Raw genomic sequence first — 10,581 nt, 5'->3', positions numbered from 1 at the left:
TGTTTTGTGAAATTAATTATAGAGAAGACATGTGGCAAAATCACTTCGCAAATATAGTCTAGGGGATAATGGTATATTCGCTTCATATATCAAACTAAGATCTTTTAAATATATTTTTGTTACCATATCTAATACTATAAGATCTTTTAAATATCTTTTAAATCCACGGCATTATGTTATAATTTTTCTAAATCTCGTTGTTATCATACATGATTTTATTCTTGATCATTTATTTCGTGGGAACAATTAATAGAAATTATAATTTCGGAATAAAATAAATGGTACATTTACTGCGTAAACAGTTTGTAGCGATTTCATATGTAAATTATTTCCTATAAAATTGGTTTTTAGTTATTATGATCAAAAAAAAATTTGATCAAAAAAAAAAATTGGTTTTTAGTTATTATGATATTTATTAATAGTTAATTTTTGATGAATTAGGAATAAGATCCCAAATATATTTACTTCGTAAATAGTTATAGAGATTTTATGTATAAACTTTTTTTAACACATTATGTATAAACTATTAATATTTTAAATCTTGTTAAGTCCTGGAAATCTTGCAAACCACAATTTATATTATTTGTTTATTTTAAGAAATATTAATAAGGAAACAAATAGAAAAATAAATCGGACAATGTGCTAGGTTGTAAAAAGACGGATATATCCTAATTCAATACAAGGCAAACTTTGAAAAGGAAGAGTTTTTAGAGGAAAAGAAATCTGAAGTGTATCATACTTTAATAGGGCTTTTTGTAAAAGTGACTCAAAACTTGGAGTCAAACAGAAAACTAACATTTTCTTTGACTCCTTTTTTTTTGAGATTTTAACCCCACACCTGCATTTTATCTACGAAAATGCCATTAACATTTTTTTTTTTTTTGAAAATGGCTTCTTTACTGTCTCAACCTCATCTTCTTCAAGTATTTACAATATTGCCACTGCAATGAATAGTGGCAACAACCTTGTACGAACTGTTTGGAGCTTTTAATGCCCTTTAATGCACGTAAATCTCTTTACACTCTCTCTGTTTCAACTGTTATGAACTAAAAACAACATTTCTTTCACTTTCTCTCTATATTCATCCAAAAAACTCAAGCTTTTGATTCAAAATATGGGCTATGGTTGACAGAGCCATATTTCTTTCGTTTTGACTTACGGTTGCTTTCGTTTGAGGTTCTGGGTGGTTGGAGAAGACCCTGTGTGCAAACGAAGTCATCTCACCTAGTTTAAGGTACGAATTTGAATTTTTTTTCAAGATCTGTTCGCGTAGAAGACTTACTAGTAAGTCATCTGTATGTAGAAGACTTACTGATGAGTCTTCTGGTCAAACGGACGACTTAAATTAAGTCGTCCAGCTTTGTTTGTTAAAAAAAAACACTCCAGACGACTTATATATAAGTCGTCTACGAGAAACGGGCTAGTTTTGCATTTGACCGAATCGTGTCAGATCTTTGACTATTTCTGGACGACTTATAATTCAGTCGTCTCTGGGAAAGTTAAAATTTCAATATTTTATGAAAACTTGACGACTTACGTGTAAGTCGTCCTAGGTTAGTTTTGTAATTGAAAAATAAAACTTCATAATTTAACTTTAACCAGACGACTTAATATAAAGTCGTCCCTCCAGAAGACTTAATTTAAAGTCGTCCGGGGAAAGCAAAGTCGTCCAGAATTTTTCCCAATTTTCTGGTCAAACCTTGCTTATCCCGGACGACCTTAAATTAAGTCGTTTAGCTGGACGACTTTCATCTAAGTCGTCTGGAGAAAGTTAAATTTCAAGTTTTATTTTTCAATTACAAAACTAACCTAGGACGACTTACACGTAAGTCGTCAAGTTTTCATAAAATATTGAAATTTTAACTTTCCCAGAGACGACTGAATTATAAGTCGTCCAGAAATAGTCAAAGATCTGACACGATTCGGTCAAATGCAAAACTAGCCCGTTTCTCGTAGACGACTTATATATAAGTCGTCTGAAGTTTTTTTTTAAACAAACAAAGCCGGACGACTTAGAATTAAGTCGTCCCTTTTAATTTTCAATTGCAAAAGTGACCTCTTTAGACGACTTACCTTTAAGTCTTCTGGACGACTTAATGCTAAGTCGTCTGCGGCAATGTTTATTGAACTTCTTCATTTTCTCTATGTTTACTAATGTGTTTTATTTTGAATATTTGCAGATGATTTTTCAGTTACATGCAGTGTATGGAGAATGGTTGTTGAGAGATTTCCGTTGGGATTTTGTGGTTGATGATCTCAAAGGAGCAAGATTGTTTTTATTGAATGAAGATTCAACACATGCTGAACTTGTTGCAATGGCTCAAGAAGATTATAACCTGGACATGAGAACAGTGAGTGTGGAGATTAGCTACTCATTACCAGCAGAAATGATGATGGCTCCAGGCAGTCTTCCCATTCATGTTACAAGTGATAGACAAGTTCGAAACTTGCTGGAGATACTCAAAACCCATAGAGTATGTCTTTGTGTATCAAGCCGCAGCAAGGTCGAAACGGTTTCAGAGAAAAGGGATATTGATGAAGCTGGTGAATGGGAAAAAGATGTTGGTGATAATGATGAAGCTGGTGAATGGGAAGAAGATGTTGGTGATGATGATGAAGCTGATGAATGTTTTGAAGATGTTGGTGATAATGAGTTTGTTGAAGATGAAAATCAAGATGGGGAGGAGGAAAATGGGGAGGAGGATGCTGATAATTCTATTGTTGGTGAAACGGATCAGAATGGTGGGGATTACAGTCTTTATGGAAAGGTTCCAGATGAGGACGAGGAAGATGATGATAATATTTGTTTTGAAGAAATCCAAAAGACATATGCTAAGACAAATGCTATTGAAGGAGGAAAATCGAATGGTACCAGTATCTATGTCAACCAGAGTTTTGTTAGCAAGGGTGCACTGCTTTCAGAGCTGCGGTTGGCAGCAGTGAGGGGTAAGTTTTCTTTCAGATTATACAAATCAACGAAAACTCTCGTTGTGGCAACATGTCCGGTTAGCTATTGTGGATGGAAGGTCAGAGCGAGTGTCAAACATGGGACAAACACGTTTTGGGTAACAAAGTATGTGGAAAAACATTTATGCTCAGCGGGAGACCGAATCGCTCAGCGGAGACACTGTACTCCGAAGTATGTAGGTAGTCTTTTCATTGATCGTGTTGGAATCATTGATGGGATAACTCCGCAGCATATCACTGATGCAATGAGGAACATGTTTGGCATGGCGCTTGATTACACCACTTCATACAGAGCACTGTTATATGCACAAAGATTGGTGAGAGGATCAGCAGAAGAAGGGTATTCGCGTCTGGCATCATATCTCGAGCAAATCTCCATTGCAAATCCTGATTCTATCACGGCGATAGAACTTGATTCTATGAAAAGATTTAAGTATCTATTTCTCTCTTTTGGAGCTTCTATCAAAGGTTTTAAGTATCAGAGAAGGGTCATTGTGGTGGATGGAACTCACCTAAGTGGAAAGTATGGAGGAACTATGTTAGTTGCAGCCGCACAAGATGGCAATTTTCAGATATTCCCATTGGCTTTTGGGATCGTGGATGAGGAAGATGTACCTTCTTGGGAATGGTTTTTCACAAAATTGGCTAGTTGTATATCTCATGACAAGCCTCTGGTGATAGTCTCCGACCGGCACAAGGCCATTAAAAGTGCGTGTGATAAGGTGTTTCCTTGGGCAACCCGAGGAATATGTTATTATCACCTTCAAGATAACATTGTCAAAAAGTTTAAAGGGAAACATCTCATGTACTTGGTGAAAGGGGCTGCTTATGCTCACACGGTTTACGATTTTGACCGGTACATGGCTGAGATACGGAGTGCAAACCCGGAACTTGCAACGTATTTGGAGAAAGCCGACGTCAGGCTATGGTCAAGGGTTTATTGTAAGGGGAACAGGTTCAACATAAAAACAAGCAACATTGCTGAATCTATTAATTCCGCACTGAAGCGAGCAAGAGGATTTCCGATTACGTTCCTGCTGGAGTTCATAAGGCAGAAGTTAGGAAAATGGTATTGGAAAAGGAGACAAGATGCTTTGAGTCTCACAACTGAACATAGCGGGGGTGTTGAATACTTGCTTGCTGTTCGAGAAGAGATAGCGGATACGATGACGGTCGAACCAATTGATGGATGGCATTTCTTTGTCAAAGGTGGCAAAATGGACTGTGTGGTTGATTTGGAACATGCAAAGTGTGATTGTGGTGTCTATGGAGTGGAGAAAATACCTTGCTCTCATGCTATAGCTGCTGGAACACATGCTGGTTTGCATATCTCCACACTTGTATGTCCACTGTACTCAAAGAATTATCTGTATGCAGGATACTCAGAGAATATATATCCTATCGTGTCACAACATATTGAGGAACGAGAATGCTTTCCTCCAGAACTAAAGCGTGGTCGGGGGAGACCGAAGAAATCAAGATGGCAATCTTGGTTGGAGCTATCTAGGATGAGAGGACACAAACCCAGGAAGAAACACAGGGCACGGAGATGCTCAAACTGCAAGGAAACTGGCCATACGAAACCACAATGTACACAACCAGTTGACTAGTTGTCCAGACGACCTAAATTTAAGTCGTCCAGTCTTGATTACCCGTCCAGACGACTAAATTTTTAGTCGTCCAGTGTATTTTATTTTTAGACGACCTTCTACTAAGTCGTCCAGTGTATTTTATTTTTAGACGACCTTCTACTATGTATTCTACCTTCAAGTGTATTTTATTTTTAGACTACCTTCTACTATCCCTTCAATTGTATTTTATTTTTAGACTACCTTCTACTAAGTCGTCCAGTGTATTTTATTTTTAGAAGTCCAGTGTAAGACTACCTTCTACTAAGTCGTCCAGTGTATTTTATTTTTAGAAGTCCAGTCCAGTGTATTTTGTTATTTTAGAAGTCGTCCAGTTGGAAAACCTTCCAGACGACTTATAATAAGTCGTCCAAACCTTCTAGACGACTTATTTGTAAGTCGTCCAGTTGGAAAACCTTCCAGACGACTTATAATAAGTCGTCCAAACCTTCTAGACGACTTATTTGTAAGTCGTCCAGTTGGAAAACCTTCCAGACGACTTATAATAAGTCGTCCAAACCTTCTAGACGACTTATTTGTAAGTCGTCCAGTTGGAAAACCTTCCTGACGACTTATAATAAGTCGTCCAAACCTTCTAGACGACTTATTTGTAAGTCGTCCAGTTGGAAAACCTTCCAGACGACTTATTTCTTAGACAACTTATATTACAAATCTATACAAAGACAAGCTGAAATACAATACTTCGCTCGTTAAAAAATCATGTTCAAATACAAAGACAAGTTCAAATACAAACACAAATCTAATCATACATGCCCACGAACTTATCACCATCCACATTTTCTTTCAAATGCTGATCAACAAGCTCCTTCCATATATCCACCGCCATATTATCCCTCATTTTCTTCGCGTTGCACCTAGCAAAGTCTTTAGGGTCAAAGGAGACCCCAAGAGCATGACATTCAATGTACTTTACAGCGTACACGCCACAATCACCATTGTTGGCCGTGGGTACACCTTTCAGCGGTCTCTCATATGTGTATGGCTCCAACCCGTATTTGACCCGTATTTCGTCGGTGGCTGCGCACTCAACAAGCAGATAAGGGACCATCTGGAGAAAAGGCTCCATTATCGCATCCCATGCGTCTGGTACACTAGATGAAGGTATGCTGTCCCAGACGACTATGTGCCTCTTAGGGATCGATATCCAAATAGCAACCCAATGCTTGTCGTTCAAGTTCACTGGCGCATAGATATCATCAATGTCCTCCCCCCACTTCTTGTTTGATTGGCAAAATGAAGGTATTGATCCGTCATAAAAATTCGACGCCCCACCAGGTAGAACTCTTCCTAAACCTTTGTGATCAGGTTCCGATGTTTTGAAGAGCTGATACTGCTCTCTCCAAGACTGGGAAAAGTTGTGATCCAGGAAGCACATTCGCTCGCTCCTGAAAGCTTGTGGGTTCTCCTGATACCTCTGCCTTAGCACATTAATCCAAGCATCTATATGCTGCATATTAAATATAACAAGTTAGAAGTTACCAGACGACTTAAATATAAGTCGTCTACGTGGTCGATTTATCTTTAAGTCGTCTGGAAAGTAGTCTACTTGGACGACTTTGTAGACGACTTAAATCGTGTGCAGAAGACTTACGCAGTCTTCCAGCCATCCTCTGGCTGTCCGGAGGAAGTGGTACCACCTTGTTGGTGATGTACGTGGTTTGTCCTCGGTCTTAGTTGAATAATGACTGCAAACAAAAAAGCAATCAGTTTTGGACGACTAAATCAAGCTATTATGGGTAAAGCAATCACTTACGGATCAGTTTTCAACCAATCAGCGAGTTCCTTCAACTTATCTTTGTTTACTGGCGGAAATGGATTATAGGCTGCCACTTTATCTTTTTTTTTCTCTGCCGTATAAGGAGATCTCACAGTGGGAGCAGGTTTCTTCGCTCGTTTACTCTTTACACGCTTGTCCAATACAACCAGGCTCGGTTCTGAAACTGGATCGCTTGGCTCGGTGGAAGCGAGGCTCGGTTGTTGATCGGTGGAAGCGAGGCTTGGTTGTTGATCGGTGGAAGCGAGGCTCGGTTGGTGATCGTGGAAGTGACAGCAACAATCTCTTTGGAGGTGACACCATCTGCTTTATCCTCCGGCAAGATCTTATATACCGAGTTCGCCTCGGTTGCTGTATCCTCCGGCAACCATCTCTGCAATAAAAGTTGCACACAAGTTAACCCTGGACGACTTAAATAAAAGTTGTCTGGACGACTAGTTGACCCTGGACGACTTAAATATAAATCGTCTGGACGACTAGTTGACTGGACGACTTAAAATTAAGTCTTCCGTGGTCAACTAGTCGTCCAGACAACTTACGTTTAAGTCGTCCAGGGTCAACTAGTCGTCCAGACAACTTTTACAGTCGTCTGGACAACTAGTTAACCCTGGATTTGATACTAACCTCTTTGATTTGAGGAGGCTGTTTCTTTTGAGGAGGAGGCTGTTTCTTTTGAGGAGGAGGAGGAGGCTGTTTCTTTTGAGGAGGAGGAGGCTGCTGTTTGGTTTGATGAGGAGGAGGCTGGTTACTAACCACGGTTTCATTGGCATGAGGGGTAGCCTGTTTGTTACTACCCCCGGTTTCTTTGGCAAGAGGGGTAGGCTGTTTATCTTGAGGGGTAGCCTGATTGGTTAGAGGTGGAGGGGTAGCCTGATTGGTGACACCAACCTTCTTCTCCACAGCTTCCAATCTATCAGACAACTTCCTAAACTCCCTGATGCACTTCTTAAACCCTTCTTTCATGCAGTCAGCTACGCCCTTGAACATAATTTCCAAATCCTCTCTGGTCACCCCTCTAGCCTCTTCTCTAGCCTCTTCACTAGCCACTTTAGGAGCCTCTTTACGAGCTTTCTTCCGAGGTCTTGGATTGTCTTCCTCCTCCTCCTCCTCCTCCTCCAACACAACCATCTCTTTGGCTTTCTTCGATGGAGTCACAACCTTAGGTTTTGTATTGACCTTAGTACCAGTGACTTCCCAGCAATCCATGGTCCACTTCCACGGTCTCCGCTCATACATGACTTTAATGATGTTCTCCGCGGGCAGGTCCTCAACATCAGAGTCCCATTTTAGCCACATTTCACTAATGTCCTTCTCAACAAAGTTGATCACGCGGGTCTGCAGTAAATAGAAGAATCGAGTTAGATATTTGAAAAAAAATACTAAATAGACGACTTAATTATAAGTCGTCTACAAACAGACGACTTATAATAAGTCGTCTAATAAGTCATCCAGCTGGAAGACTTTCCAGACGACTTAATTAAGTCGTCCAGCTGGGAAGACTTTCCAGACGACTTAATTAAGTCGTCCGATAAGTCGTCCAGCTGGGAAGACTTTCCAGACGACTTAATTAAGTCGTCCGATAAGTCGTCCAGCTGGACGACCTTCCAGACGACTTATTATAAGTCGTCTACGCAGTCTTTTGGATTAAAGTAAATACCTGACTCAAGATAGCAGCTTTCATTGATCTGCGGCCTCTGCTGCCCTCGTAAGCCAGTATCGGTGGAGACGGACTGTCTGCTCTGGGACCACCAATACTAGCACCCAATTCCGGCATAGCTGTGTACGCCCAGACCTGAAGAACTTGTATAAACCCATCCACGGTGTAACAGCCAGAAATTTCTTTGTTCCACAAAGAGTCCATCAGCACCTTAAACGCGACTCTCCCCCATGGATAATTCTCAAACCGTTCTAAATCCATCACTAGCCTTGCCAGAGTAGATCGTGTAGCGGTTGAAAACTTTCTCCCTTCAATGAATCCAGTGAAGATGGAGAGGTACGCGAGCCGCTTGCGATCTTCCCTGGACCAATCCCCGCATCTCTTCAGTGCTGCTATTATCTGATCAGTAGTTGGCCCAGCTTCCAGATGAACTCCCAGCATCCCCCAGAAAGAAACCATCTCTTGGGTAACGTCACATTTTGGTGTCTCAAGGTCCTCGATGTACTCGCAGTTTAGACCAGTGAGGTTTTCAAACTCTAACAGTGAAAACCTCAAAGGTTCTGGACCAACGAGAGACCACATCTCATACTTCTTCTTAATGTCCAGCTTGAAACTGAGCATGTAGTGAACCAGCCTTGAAGCCCAACCAAATCCCTGCTCCTTGAACTTGATGAAAACTCCCAAACTCGACTCCTTGAACTCTTCAAATTCGTCATCAGTAAGAGCTTCCCTAAGAGCAGTATGCAACTTGCTGTTATCCGTATGATACGAAATGCTATTGTGGGCTTCTGGCTCTTCCCCTGATGTGTATAACCTACGGGGGAGTTATGGAATATCCATCCTTTTTGTCTGCAAAATAATCAAAGACAACAATATAAGTCCAGACGACTTAGTAGACGACTTATAATTAAGTCGTCTGGAAAGTCGTCCTACGACTTAAATTACTTACAAGTCTTCCAGTACAAAGCGGACCTGATTAGTCGCAGAAGGAGTTGGAGTACTCGTCATTGCGGTTATAGATCTGAAAAAATAAACGTGAAACGGTGAGAATGAGTAAATTGATAGAGACAACGTTTTATGTTCATCTTTTCCTCGAGATTGATGACTTATCGGCGTTAGGGTTTACAGAGAAACGGCGCTAAGGTTTACAGAGAAGAAGCGGCGGCGCTAGGGTTTAGAAGAAGCGGCGGCGCTAGTGTTTAGAGGAAGCGGCGGTGAGAACGTTGGTGACCACGGTGGCGAGGGCGACGGTTTGTTCGGAAATAGTGGAAGCGGCGGCGCTAGGGTTTAGAGGAATCGGCGGCGCTAGGGTTTAGAGGAATCGGCGGCGCTAGGGTTAGAAGAAGCTGCGGCGACAACGGTGAGAATGAAGTGAGATAGATAGCCGACGTTGAGAACGATGGTTTGTTCGGAAATCGTGGGAATTCGAAATCGCCTTTGAGAGAGAACTGTTAGGGTTTCTGAATTTCGCGAAAAATGAAACAAAAAAAAAAAAATCACCTTATATATTGGGTAAATAATCCGGTTAGCTTTAAAAGTACATTGGTAAACTTTAAGGTTTGGTCCGGTTTAGACGACTTATTCTGGCTGATAATGTACAACAGACGACTTAATATTTAGTCGTCTGTTTTCAGACGACAAAATATTAAGTCGTCCTAGACCCTAAAATGAACCCCTAAACTAAAATGACTAGATTAACTAACTAACCACGTTATAAAATCAAATTATACTTAAATAGTGTTTACTATACACAGAAATGAACACGCATAAGTAATTTTAAAAATTTTCAAAAACGGTTTTAATGCTTTCCAAAATCTAACCCTAAGAACACATACAATACTACAACATATGTTGATGAAACATAAACTAAAGAATATCATGACTCACTACTTTCACTCATCTATGCTGAAAACAATTGAAATTTGTTATATCTTAATTTATACCTCCTAAGACATATGTTAATTACATAATTCCCATTTTTCACTTATCAAAATATTTTTTACAAAATTTTTAAATTATGTTTAAGACTAACTGTCCAGACGACTTTCAGTTAAGTCGTCTGGACGACTTATTTGCAAGTCGTCTAAACAGACGACTTGCGAGGGGTAGAAACGTAAAAAAAAATCCGTTTTTTTGTTTGGTCACAAGGGGATAGTTGTAATTTCAATAGCCTTTTAGGTTACTTTTGCCTTTGACCCAAGTTGGGGTATTGTTTTGGGTTTGACTCCAAATTTTGAGTCACACTTGGCAATTTTCCCTACTTTAATAATACAGATAAAAACTGAGATATCGAGGGAAGGGTGGAATGGTATGACGATGATATCTTGTTCTATGGAACTCTGTGTACATTTTTTTTGTCAAACGAGATTAGTGCATCAAGAACCTTTTGGGTTAGATTTTAATATAATTTATTCATATTACCGAAGATGATAACTTTTTGGGTTAAAGTTGAGGATACATATTAAATTAAGAATTATTTGGTCACAAGAGTCCTAGCATAGGACGACCAAGAAGTTTAGAACTTGCAGCAACAA

Source organism: Brassica napus, chromosome C5 (genome assembly GCF_020379485.1).
Source record: "Brassica napus cultivar Da-Ae chromosome C5, Da-Ae, whole genome shotgun sequence".
Classification (NCBI taxonomy): domain Eukaryota; kingdom Viridiplantae; phylum Streptophyta; class Magnoliopsida; order Brassicales; family Brassicaceae; genus Brassica; species Brassica napus.
The sequence above is the reverse complement of the archived record's forward strand: the minus strand, read 5'-3'. Positions refer to the sequence as shown.